This window comes from Chlorocebus sabaeus, chromosome 12 (assembly GCF_047675955.1).
Source record: "Chlorocebus sabaeus isolate Y175 chromosome 12, mChlSab1.0.hap1, whole genome shotgun sequence".
Classification (NCBI taxonomy): domain Eukaryota; kingdom Metazoa; phylum Chordata; class Mammalia; order Primates; family Cercopithecidae; genus Chlorocebus; species Chlorocebus sabaeus.
The window spans coordinates 96,201,049-96,214,662 of NC_132915.1; the positions used below are offsets into that span (position 1 = coordinate 96,201,049).

At 49.4% G+C, this 13,614-nt stretch overlaps 1 pseudogene; it reads left to right on the forward strand.

Moving 5' to 3' along the window:
• LOC119618187 (SH3 domain and tetratricopeptide repeat-containing protein 1-like) overlaps positions 1-13,614 on the forward strand; it is a 28,013-nt pseudogene that overhangs the window by 3,821 nt on the left and 10,578 nt on the right.

A 13,614-nucleotide genomic window follows, 5' to 3' on the forward strand; every position in this document is an offset into this window, starting at 1 on the left:
AAGGCTTTTGTTACAATTAGTTGTTCATGTTCTTTCTTTTGGTATCTTATTCTCTGTTTATATATTTTTTTTAATTTTTACTTTTTTTGAGACAGAGCCTTGCTCTGTCACCCAGGCTGGAGTGCAGTGGCACGATCTCGGCTCACTCCAAACTCTGCCTCCCAGGTTCAAGTGATTCTTGTGCCTCAGCTTCCTGAGTAACTGAGATTACAGGCGTGTGCCACCACGGCCAGCTAATTTTTATGTTTTTAGTAGATACAAGGTTTCGCCGTGTTGGTCAGGCTGATCTTGAACTCCTGAACTCAGGAGATCTGCCTGCCTCAGTCTCCCAAAGTGCTGAGATTACAGGTGTGAGCCACCGCGCCCAGCCGCTGTTTCCATTTTGTAACGTTAGCGTCACCACAGAGTAGGGTGGCTAGGGGTATTCTTCTTTCCTCTTTCCTGCTGTATTTTCCTCTATAGCATTGATCACTCTTTAACATACTTTTTGGTTGTCTATCTCTACCTACAAAAATATATCTTCCCTGTTATATCACCAGTGCCTGGCACATAGATAGTCAATATTTGTTGAATGAATGAATGAATGAATGGGCTGAAAGAACCTTATTCTTCTTTCTTCTGTCCCTTCACACCAAATGCTTTTGGAAAATGCTATGTGAACAGGGATAGTAAGCAGGAGAGGTTACACACATGGCTGTGAGATAGCCCATCATCCTCCGATACTTGTCTGGAAGGAGGTGGAGTACTTGAGTAGAAATGATACAAGATAATTTCTTCAGGAAATCAGCCAAGTGTCACAGTTTTTCACATAGGCGTGTGATGTTTGTGTATGTGTGTATGAAGAGCTGTCGTGGCCTAGAATCATGGACCTTTAGATCCCTTGTACAGATAGAAAAGTAAAGGCGGAGTCCCAGGAATGCTGTAGCCCACCGAGGTAGAGTCCCTGTCTGCACTTCTCAGTGCCCGGTCACTTCTCACTGCACTCCCCTCTTTACTGCTAAAGCCACCTTCCCTGACTCTGAATGTGTAACTACGAGGGAGAAAATGTCCTCCAGGTTCACAGTTTGTGGAGAAAAAGCCCAGTAGCTGAAAATAATGTTCACAAAGTTTGTACCTAGAAACAGTGGCCATTTCTATCATGTCTTTGAATTTCCCTGTTTCTCATACATTTTATAAACAAGACAGTAGATGGAGATTCGGGAACAGCAACTTTAGAGCAAGGGGTAAAAAATCAAACCTACAGCATTCCAGTTTCTGTTTTCTTCTCAGTTTAGGGCTGAGGCACTTTAGCTTCCTGTCTAAGGGACTACTCAAATCTGATTAGAAGCCATTGTGGGCTGGTAATTATCCATAATTTTAGGAAGACAGATGCAGCACCAACTCTGTTCTCTAATAGCAGGCTTATTAATTTTAAATTTGTATGGCAGGAGAATCAGATGGCGAGGTGGGATAAGCGTTCAGATGCTTGGTCATGGATACCCTTTTACTTCCACGTATCACATGGGGATTTGGGACCCGGGAAGCCCACTGAGAACTGATGATTGTCTGTCCGCTAACCAGCTGGGTTCTTTTTCATCCTGAGCTCAGAAAGATTGCTCCTACTGCAGCCAGGGAAGACAGGTTGTTGACTGGTTAGAAATCATGGCAGGTTATTTTCTCCACCCGCAGTTCGCAGTTGGAAAGCAGAGCTATCAAAAAGTTGTCTCTGTTGTATTTCAAATCTGGGTGTTTAAAAAATTATGTAAGCAATTTAAGCATTTCTTTAACAGTAGTTGTGTGTGTTCTTGATGCGAATGAGAGGTGTATTCCCTTGTAAAATCCCTGGGACTTAATAGGAAGATGTGAGCCTTAGAACAGAAGTTGGTTTTCTAGATGATCACGTAGATATGATGCTGAGCACTAGACAAAGATGTTGATTGAAGCGATTTAAAAAAATTTTGTCTGAGTTCAGATTTTACACCAATATTTAGAAAATCAGCAAAAGAATTTGGAGGAATGTTCTCAGGCATCCAGTTCAGCCCCCTGCGCACATTGTCATAAAATCCGAGTGTGTGCACAGGGAGACGCATTCCTTTCTGTTCTCATCACTGGTCCTTCCCTGGCTCTGCACCTGCCTGTCATGCGCGTCCTTGTGAAGAGACCACCAAACAGGCTTTGTGTGAGCAATAAAGCTTTTTAATCACCTGGGTGCAGGCTGGCTGAGTCTGAAAAAGAGAGTCAGCGAAGGGAGATAAGGGTGGGGCCGTTTTATAGGATTTGGGAAGGTAAAGGAAAATTACAGTCAAAGGGGGTTTCTCTGGTGGTCAGGCGTGGGGGTCACAAGGTGCTCAGTGTGGGAGCTTTTTGAGCCAGGATGAGCCAGGAAAAGGAATGTCACAAGATAATATAATCGCTTAAGGCAAGGACCGGTCATTTTCACTTCTTTTGTGGTAGAATGTCATCAGTTAAGGTGGGACAGGGCATTTGCACTTCTTTTGTGATTCTTCAGTTACTTCAGGCCATCTGGGCATATAAGTGCAAGTCACAGGGGATGCGGTTGCTTTGGCTTGGGCTCAGGAGCATGACATTGCCCTCTTCCCAACTTTCCCTACCTTTTGCCTCCTGTGCGGTTCTCTCACAAAGTGCATGGCCTCAGCCACAGCTTCTCTGTAGCTGCATCAGACTGTGGCGACAGGAGTGGTGGCTGCTGCAGGGCCTGCTGTCCCCACTGAGCCCAGTCCTTCTTGCCGCTGGAACCTGGTCACCATTTTGCACCGAAAGTATGTAATTCTACAGAATGAGAGCCCACATGCTCGGGATGGAGGTATCTTTATCACGGTGCTCTGCATATTTTAATCTTGGGTAGAAGGTATGGAAAAGTATGTGATACATGTGGTTTGATGTCAGAAGGACGTTGTGAACTTGACGTGGACTGAGGATGTTCAGGTGCAACAGGCACCCCAGCTTCATTAAATGAGACTTCTCCATCTCCCTGCCAGGCACGCACAGGTGTATGGCCCCATCTTATGTGTTATCCTTATCTAGAGTGCGCCTTGTCGTCATGCTTAAAGTTACATGATGATATTCTGCATCATAGAGTAGGTCTCAAACCGCATTCAACACAGAAATGTACTCTTGCTATTGTACATAGAAAATGCTTTCATAGACCAAGTGGGAGAGCAGTCCTAAAATCTGGGCTGGAATCACAGAAGGAAGGCTTTGGGAAACAACAGATTCCCTAGTCCAAAGCTGGTTTTTGGTGAACCTAGAAACAGGACCAAGAGAAGTGAATTTGCCTAAGGCCCTGACAGTGTCTCACGGTAGCATTTGAACCTAGCAGTTTCTTGACCTATTTCTTTAAATGATTAGTCATGCTTCCTCTGATTCCTATATAAACGTATTCCTCATTCATTCTTTTGTTTCAGTGAATTATTGCGGTGCTACCACATAACAGTATTTGAGTCAAAATGTGGCAGTTTTTATCCCGTTCCAAGGTTTTTAGTTGTACAGTTTGTCAAAGTTGTGCTAACAGTTTCTTGTTGGTTGCAAGGTGTCCTTTCAGAAGCCAACTATGTGGTGTATTTACGTTGATTGTTGGAGGTAGTTTGGTTAGAACCTACTTCGAGTGGCTGGCGTGGGCCTGGGGGACAATGACAGCTGCCTGCTTCATGGGCAGAAGTGAAGTGATTCCTTCCTGGGAAGTATCATCCTCCTGGCCACACTATCCAGCCCATTTCGTTTGTGTTGGTTTCCTCGCATCTGCATGTTTCTGGCTTCATGTGAGTCTCATTTATTTTAGCATATGACTTCAGGCTGTGGGGAAGAATGGCCATTTTAGCACAGAGATGCACACCAAGGAACAACTGGCTAAATGTAAGTGAAGACATTCTCAGGGGGGGATTCTTTTCTTTTCTTCTGTAACAGGCAGTCTGGGAAGCATTCTGGACATGTGGCCTGCGCTGTCACAGTTCCTCCCTGCAGGATCGCAGATGTTTGGAGATTGTAGTGATAACTGTTATCATTGAGAATGTCATTCTCACAGGCTCTAATAAGTCAGGATTTATTCAGTGTTCATTTGTTAAAGACAACTCTATTTCTAGCCAAATCCATGGGAGACGTTTCTCCTGGCAGTGTTGCTGGGGGTATTCCCATGGCTTAGTCTTAGGGAAGCACACGCCTTTGAATACTGCTGAAGCTGTGAGTACCCAAAGCGCCCCGGAGTACTTTTGCCATATGGGGTGTTAGTCACTGATACACGTCTCAGTCAGACCTGATGGATTCTTGACCCCTTCCTTTCTTAGTTTTTTATTTTTTATTTCTTATTTTTGTTTCTTAAGAGCACAACCCCTCAGGTGGCCACCATGAATCTCTGGTGTTTTCAGTTGACTGCAGCCTATTTGCCATCTCTGGTTCAAACATACTCGAAGCCTGATGATGTTTGCCTCTGTTGTTCTGCTGTGTGACCTCCGCGCCCGCAGGGTTCAAGACTGTCAGAGCTGGGAGCCACCTTCACAACTACCAGGGTTTCCGGAACCTCCTTTATCTAGCCCTGGGGATGGAAGAGATGTCATCAGAGGTGAAGGCTTATTAGGTTTACATGTCATTGATAACGAATGAGGTTTTCTTTTATGTAAGGGGAGCTTCTTATGACGTGCTTTAGTAGGGTAAAGAAGCTTTTGAGGTTTGCTTTCTCTGGAAAGATAATTTGTGATCCTGCTGTTGCTTTCAATGAAAATATAATTTGCAAACCAGTGCATGTTGTATGACTGAGCACAGGCTGACAAATGGTCTTAACCCGTCCTTCACTCCGCCACTGTTTCTTGAATGGCATATGTGTGCCAGCTGCAGTAGGAACTTGCTAGGCTCTAGGACTAACCCTTATGAAATAGGGGTCCTGGAGGAAGCAAATGCATATAACGATAAACGTTTGAGGGGATATCAGAGGGGGTGTCTATAGGTGCAAAGCTTGATTCATTCATTGTCCCATCTAGCAGGTTTTGTGTCTTAGCAGCGTGTTCCATAGCAACACATCCCTCTATCAAAATATTCATCATATTATTTTGAAATTCTCTGCTTAGGTGTGTGTTTTTCCGACTAAGTTTAGAACTGATTAAGGACAGGCTATGGGGTATGTATTATATATATATCTACACACACACATATATTTATATATATACACATTACCATTGTAAATATACAATATATATTTATATATACACACATTACCATTGTAAATATATAATATATATTTATATATACACACAAATATATATTTCTCCCTCTCTATACGTACAACCCACACATATATATACACATACACATATATATATGAAATACACACACACACGCACACTTTTACTGCCAAGCACAGAAAGTCAAAACTCGGCAAGGGTTCTTTTAGTGTTCATGAAAAAATAGATGTGTTAGTTGAGAGCATCCTTAAGTTGCCAGGGGAAAGACAGGAAGGATTCACAAAGGGAGATAGTGTTTTTTTTTTTCTTTGTTTAACTCTTGAATTCGAAATAATCCAGACTTACGGAAAAGTTGCAAAAATAGTACAGAGAATTCCCATATCCTCTTCCCTCAGGTTCCCCAAACATTTCACCCCATTTGTACTTTCTCTCTCTGTGGATATAATTTTTTCTTTTCTGAAATGTTTGAGAGAGGAAGGTAGAATGCAGGGCAGGGTGAAAGGCGGAAGGAGAGAGGTGGGTTGGGAGGCTTTTTTTTTTTAACCTCCTGAGATGGAGTTTCGCTCTTGTCACCCAAGCTGGAGTGCAATGGCACGATCTCGGCTCACTGTAACCTCTATCTTCTGAGTTCAAATGATTCTCCTGCTTCAGTCTCCTGGATAGCTGGGATTACAGGCGCCCACCACCATGCTTGGCTAATTTTTTTGTATTTTTAGTAGAGGGGTTTCACCATGTTGGTCAGGCTGGTCTTGAGCTCCTGACCTCTGATGATCCACCTGCCTTGGCCTACCAAAGTGCTGGGATTACAGGCGTGAGCCACTGTGCCTGGCGATTGGAGGCTTTTGCAGTAACCCAGAGCGCTATGATGAGGGCTGGACCTGGTTGGAAATGATGAGGAAGGTGGGAAGTGGTTAGGTCTGGCATATATTTTGAAAGGAGAGTTTAAATGGGTTGGATGACAAGAGAGAGAAAAAGAAGTTTTAAGGATGATGTCAAGGATTTTGGCCTGAGTAACCGGAAGACTAGAGATGCTGTTATTGGAATCGGGAAGACTATGGGAGGAGTGGGTTATAGCAGGGGGAATCAAAAGTGTGTTTTTGGCATGCTAAATTTGAGGTCCAAAAAGGGATGTCGAGAAGTGTTGGCTGGGCACGGTGGCTCACGCCTGTAATTCCAGCACTTTGGGAAGCTGAGGTGGGCAGATCACCTGAGATCAAGAGTTCTAGACCAGCCTGATAATTACTAAAATCGATCATTGATGTTTACTAATGAATCAAATTATTGCTCCTAATACGGTAGAGGGTATACACCTACCTGTGATGTTGTTCCTAATATCCAGGGACAGAGAGCATGATTTTAGTTTTAATATCACAGTAGATGTACACTCACCTTGTGACACTGATCCTAATATCCAGAGTGATAGAGTATGACATGACTCCCAACATAGCAATGAATGGACAGCCACCCGGTGATATTGCTCCTAATATTCACAGAAGAAGCATAAGATATTACTCCCAATATCCCAGGGAAGGTACAACTCTTCTGTGATATGGTTCCTAGTATCTGGAGGGGGAGAGGATGATAATAATTCCAGTATCACAAGCTGTGTTCACCCACCCTGTGATATTGTTATTAATATCCTGGAAGGGAGAGGAAGATATGACTCCCCGTAGAACAAGAGGTGTACACCCAGCCTGGGATATTGTTCCTAATATCCATGGAGAGGAGAGGCTGATATTACTCCCAATATGGCAGGGAGTGTACATCCACCCTGTGATATTCTTCTTAATATTCCAAGGCTGAGAGGTTGATATTACTCCCAGTATCGCAGACACTGTACACCCCCGTGTGATACTCTTCCTGATATCCGGAAGGGGAGAAGATGGTTTTAATCCCCATATCGCAGGAGATGAACACCCACTCTGTGATATCTTTCCTAGTATGCAGGGGGAGAGGGGATAATATTATTCCAATATTGCAGAAGATGTACACGCCCCCTCCCATTATATTGTCCTTAATATTCCAAGGCACAGAAGACGATGTTACTCCCAATATCACAGAAAGTGTACAACCCCCAGTGATGTTGTTCCCATGATCCAGGAGGGAAGAGGATGATATGACTTTCAACCCTTGTATCCTGCAGTGCTCTCACCCTGCAACACCGACACCAGCTCAACCTGACATGGCACCAGAGGTGCTGGCTGGGGGTGTTCATTGCTTCTCTTTTCTCCCTTTCCAGACTCAATAGAGGAAGCTGAGACTGAGCAGCCGCAGGAACAAGGTGGGTTTTGCCCGTGGCTTAGGCTTCCTCTGGTTATGAGCTGGGCCTTGGAGTAACACCGGGGGAGGGGACAGAGCTGGGTCCGGTGGGCATTGGATGCGGCTGTCACTCCTCTGTGGTGTGGGCTGGGGGTTTGGGGGACGTCGCCTGAGGTGGGCCTGAACCTCCCGTCTACTCTGACACTGGAGGCCGTGGGGTCCCACACTTCTTCCAATGAACATGTTGACCCCCGCCTGGTCCCTGACCGAGGCGGGGCATCCTTTCCACTGCTGGGGCCCACATGTAGCTGTGGGTTCCTTTTTCATGACCTGGAGAAGCTGCAGTTCACCCTGTGCTCTGCCTCAGAGATGGGAGGCCACACTGCCCTCAGTGGGTAGCAGAATTCAGAGCCTTAGGTGGCAGGGGCCTCAACTGAGGTCCCTGAAGGGTCTGCTCCTTCCTGAGGGGAGCCAGTGGGGAAGGGAAGGCTGTTGTAGGTTTGCCTCGAGGAGGCGGTGGTTGAACCCTCTGCCAAAGTCCCTGGAGCAAAGGCACGTGGCTCTCCAGCTGCCCCGGAGGTCAGAGTAGTGGCTGGGAGGGGCTGTGTGCCTCTGCCGGTTGGGGGAGATTTCTTAGCTCATCTAGTGTAGTCAAGTCAGACATTTTTCTCTAAATCATATTTATTTATTTTTTTAATTCCAAGATTTTACAGATGAATAAGGAGACAGTTTGTATTGAAAATATTTTTTGCATGTGAGCTTGAAACAGAGAATCTGTTTAAATCTAGGTTTTTTCCTTCCCAGTAATGCCTCCTTTCATCCCAGATTTTCCAACAGGAAATGCGCTTGTTTGCTCACCTCTGGGAGGGGGCTTTGGCTAGGAACCCACCAAAGCCAGCAGGCATCAGTGGGCTGCTGGAGCAGGCTGGCCTTTGTTAACCCTTTAGGAACTGTGGGCTTCAGGTTTTCAGACCATCCAAGGTGAAGGTGGCCACAGGGACCTGGAAGATTTCCCGTCCTTCCTGCAGGGATGATCCGTTTCCCTGCACGGAGCTGGGTACATGGGTACAACACCCCTGTCCTGTGCCGTCGGTGGCTTTATGAAGTTTGCATAGCAGCTTTTGAGCTGATCAATAGCTCTGATTGGCTGTTGAGGATTTCATGGATTCCTGTACCTCACCGGGGGGCCCAATACACTGACAAAAGTTACATTTTTGTGTGTGTGTGTGTGACTTGCAGGAATACCTCCACCTTGCCTGGGCCTGGAGCCACAGGAGACCCTGCCAAAGGTGAAGAATGTTCTGGAACAATGCAAGACCTGTCCAGGCTGCCCCCAGGAGGCAGCGTCCTGGGGTCTCTGTTCAGCATCCAGCAACGTGAGCTTGCAGGACCCTGAGGAGCCCTCCTTCTTCTTGGAAGCTGAGGACCACTGGGAGGACCCAGAGGCCCTGAGCTCACTGCTGCTGTTCCTGAACGCCCCCGGGTACAAGGCCAGCTTCTGTGGCCTGTACGATGTGGCACTGCCATGGCTGAGCGGCATGTTCTGCAGCTTTAGCGACGAGGAGGAGCTGACTGGGTGCCTGGCATAGGCCTGAGGCGTGGCCAAGAAAGCTGGCCTCCTCATGGCCCTGGCCAGGCTCTGCTTCCTTCTGGGGCGGCTGTGCAGCAGGAGGCTCAAGCTGTCCCAGGCCCGGGTGTACTTTGAGGAAGCACTTGGGGCCCTGGAGGGCAGCTTTGGGGACCTGTTCCTGGTGGTGGCTGTGTACACCAACCTGGCCAGCATTTACCGGAAGCAGAACGGGAGAAGTTTACACAGGTGGTTCCCAAAGCCATGGCCCTGCTCCTGGGGACGCCTGGCCACATCTGCAGCACGGAGGTGGAGGGAGAGCTCCTGTAGCTGGTGCTGCAGCAGGTGGTGGGTGGCCAGAGCCTGCAGGCTGAGGCCCGGGCCTGCTTCCTGCTGGCCAGGCACCATGTGCACCTCAAGCAGCCCGAGGTGGTCCTGCCCTTCCTGGAGCGGCTGCTGCTTTTGCACAGGAACTCGGGAGCCCCAGAGGCTGCGTGGCTCTCAGACTGCTCCCTACTCCTGGCTGACATCTACTCCTGGCTCCTACTCCTGGCTGCAAGTGTCTGCCCCACCTGGTGTTGAGCTGTGTCAAAGTGGCCTCATTGAGGACACAGGACTCGCTGGCCGGCTCGCTGAGAAGCGTGAACCTGGTGCTCCAGAACGCCCTCCAGCCCCACAGCCTCCACATCCAGACTTCCCACTACCACAGGCGAGCACTGGCCTCCCTAACTCCGGGCACAGGCCAGGCGCTGCGCGGCCTTCTCCAAGCCAGCCTGGCCCAACTGTACAGCCACCGTGGCTACCACAGCGCAGCCATCACCTTCATGACACAGGCGGTGGAAGCCAGTGCTGTTGCCAGAGTTCGTGCCATCCTGGACTGCCTGGTGGCGCTGGCCTGGCTGCACGTGCTTCATGGACAGAGTCCGGTGGCCCTGAACATCCTGCAGTCTGTCCAGGATGCAGTGGTGGCCAGCGAGGACCAGGAGGGTGTGATTGCCAACATGGTGGCCGTGGCTCTGAAGAGGACAGGCCGGACAAGGCAGGCAGCTGAGGGCTACTAGTGCGCCCTACGGGCGGCGTGGGACCTGGGCCAGCGGAGGAACCAGGCACTGGTGCTGGCCAACTTCGGGACCCTGTGCCTGCACACGAGTGCCAGCAGGCTGGCCCAGCACTACCTCCTGGGGGCCGTGCGGCTGTTCTCGAGGCTGCCCTGCAGGGAGTGTGGCCGGGACTTCACCCACGTGCTCCTGTAGCTGGGCCACCTCTGCACCCGCCAGGGCCCGGCCCAGCAGGGCAAGGTCTACTATCAGTGTGCCCTTCTGGTCACCATGGAGATGGGCCTTGTGGAGGGTGAGTGTCCCAGTTCCTCCTGTGTGCCTTCTGGGGACACTCGAGTCAGGGCACATCTGGGATTTGTGATTCGGAAACAAGTGGTGGTTTTTCCACCATCGAAAGTGCTGAGTCATGGTCAGCAGCAGATGTTGGCAAGCGCCCTGGAGACAGGCGGTTCCCATGCAGGGCCAGGCCCTCTGTGCCCTACTGGGGCAGGCAGCTCTTCCTGGTCTGCCCAGGGACTATCCTGCCTTGAGCACTGAAAGTTCTGCATGCTGGGGATTCCTAGACATAACCCTGGGATCAAGGTAGGCTCTGCTGAGCTGAGACTTGGGGCCCCTCCATGAGCCAGGCCCTGAACACCAGTTCTTGTGCCCGTGTTATCTGCTTGGTATGTTGGCAGCCTGCGCACCTGTCATCTCACTGCACAGAGGACACAGCGGCGGGTGATTGCCCAAAGCCGCGGAGCAGTTCATGCAAAAGCAGCTCCTGCAGAGTGTGCCAGGCCCCACCCACAAATGGGGCTTGTGGGGTCCATGGGTGGCAGAGACTGAGCCTAGGAATGTGAGCTTCAGGCCACAGAAGCTACAAAAGGGTGAGTGGCGTGATGGCAGGGCAGCACTTGGCCCTGGGTTAGGGAAGCCTCTTTAGTCTAGGACCAGAGGGTTGAGAGGATTTAGTCAAGTAATAGGTGGTGGATGAGGGCCTGGTGGTGGGGGAAGGGCTGGTGGTGTAGCCTGTGTGAAGGCCCAGGTGTGAGCGAGTGAGCGGGGATGAGTGGGGTGTGAGTGGGGATGAGTGAGCTGGGGGGTGAGCGGAGGTGTGAGTGGGGGTGAGTGAACGGGAGTGTGAGCGGGGGTGAGTGAGTGGGGGTGAGCGGGAGTGTGAGCGGGGATGAGTGGGGTGTGAGCGGGGATGAGTGAGTGGGGGTGAGTGAGTGGGAGTGGGAGCGAGGATGAGTAGGGTGTGAGCGGGGGTGAGTGAGCAGGGCTTATGCAGGGAGGTGCAGTGTTGGGAGTGGGTGGGTTTGGCTGTTGGATGGTGAGAAGCTCTTCTGCAGAGCGAAGCAGGGCCTGGGGCCTCAGGCTGTGGCTTGGCCTTTTCCCCAAGAGCACTGGGGAGCCATGGAGTGCTATCGAACAATCACTAAAGACTGAGCAGTGAACGGACAGTAGGTGGGCAGGGTGTCCAAAATCTAGGCCGCAGAGAATAGATGAGGAAGTTGAGTCCAGGGAAATGGCTGCGACAAGGGAAACTGTTGAGTCCCCTCTGCCTTGCAGCGCTTTGTCATGACATAGTGAGACCACTCAGAGGTGCCTCCTGTGACCTGGACCAGAGCCCCAGGGGCTGTGACCAAACCTGCCCATTTCCCAGCACAGACCTGGCACCCACTCCTGGCCCTAGGAGGGATAAGATTTTGGAAAGGACCGTGTGAAGGGGCCCCGGTCCCACACATCTGCCCAAGGAGGGTTGGGGGGTTCAGACCCAGGCTTCTTCCCCAGAGACATTCTCTGACTGGAAGGAGACCCTCCAGGGACCCAGTGCCCCAGCCCCCACTGCAGCCTCCGGTGGCTCCTGGCACAATAGACTCTGGCACCTCCTCCTACGAGGGCCTCCCTGGGTGCTGGGGGATTCAGACTTGGAAATGCAGGCCAGGGAACGGGGATCATGCTTCCCTGTCTCCCCACCCTGCGCTGAACGGTCGAGGAGACCGAGGGCGGGGCTGGTACCCTACATGCTTCCTTGGGGTCATTTTTGAGTCACTTTCGGTAGTTTGTGTCCTTCTAGGAGTTTGGCTGTTGTGTCTAGATGGTCTGGTTTGTTGGTGTACAATTGTTTGTAGTGTTTTCATGGAATCCTTTTATTTCTGTCAGGTCGGCAATAATGTTTCCTCTTTCATTTCTGATTTTAGAAACTTGGGTTTGTAATTTTTTATTTCTTCATTTTTATTAGAGATGGGGTCTCATCATGTTCCCCCAGGCTGGTCTTGAATGCTGGCCTCAGCGATCCTTCCCCCTCGGCCTCACAAAGTGCTGGGATGACAGGCCTGAGCCATGGTGCTCAGTCTCTGATTTTAATCATTTGTATCCCATCTTTCTTTTCTTGGTCAGTTTGGTGAAAAATTTGTCAATTTTGTTATTTTCAGTTTTTTTACTTCCCATTTCCACTCGCATGTTTATTATTTTCTTCCTTTTATTCATTTTGGGTTTCGTTCATTCTTTTTCTAGTTTCTCAAGGTGGAAGGTTAGGTTTTTGATTTGAGATTTTTCTTTTTTTCTTTGAATGTAGACATTTACAGTTATAAATTTTCCTTTTAGCACTGCCTTAGCTGCATCTTGGAATTTTTGATACGCTGTGCTATTTTTTTTTTTTTTTTTTAAAGACAGAGTTTTGCCCTATTGCCCAGGCTGGGGTGCAGTGGTGCAATCTTGGCTCACTGCAACTTCTACCCAGGTTCGAGCCATTCTCATGCCTCAGCCTCCCATGTAGCCGGAATTACAGATGTGCACCACCCCACCCGGCTAATTTTTGTGTATATATATATATATTTTTTATAGAGACAGGATTTCACCATGTTTCCCAGGTTGATCTCAAACTCCTGGACTCAAGCGATCCTCCCGCCTCGGCCTCCCACAGTGCTGGGATGAGAGGCGTGAGCCACTGCACTGGCCCGGGCTGTGCATTTGTTTGCATTCTTCCCAAATTAGTTGTCGGTTTCCCTGATGGTCTCTTTGACTCGCTGGTTGTTTAGGAGTGTGTAGTTTCCACATATTTTTGAATTTCCCACATTTTCTTCACTGTCGATTTCCAGTTTCGTGCCAGTACAGCTGAAGAACACCTCTGCTTTGGTCTCAGTCCTTCTTCCTTCACTGAGGCTCATTTTGTGGCCTGGCACATGGTCTGTCATGGGGAATGTCCCATGGGTGTTCGAGAAGACTGTGTATGCAGCTGTTGTTGGGGGGCGTGTGTGACAGATGTTCATTCAGCGTACCTGGTTTTCTGTGTTAATCTCTGGAATGTTTCTGACACTAGAAAATCAGAAGTTTTCCACCGTTCCCAGCGCCCTGGCTTTGGGAGAGGCCAGTGAGCCTGTGGCTTGGGAGCCTGGTTGCATGAGAGAAGCATGTGTGGGAACACCGGGGGCCGGCTTTGAACCCCATTCCCCCAACATGATGTGTGGCAGACATGACGCTTGGCTTTGCTCTCTCAGGGTTCCATCTGCGACAGGGGCTACTTGTGCCCCTGGCCTCATCAGCTCAGACTGAAGGTGGCCCTGGTCCTGGC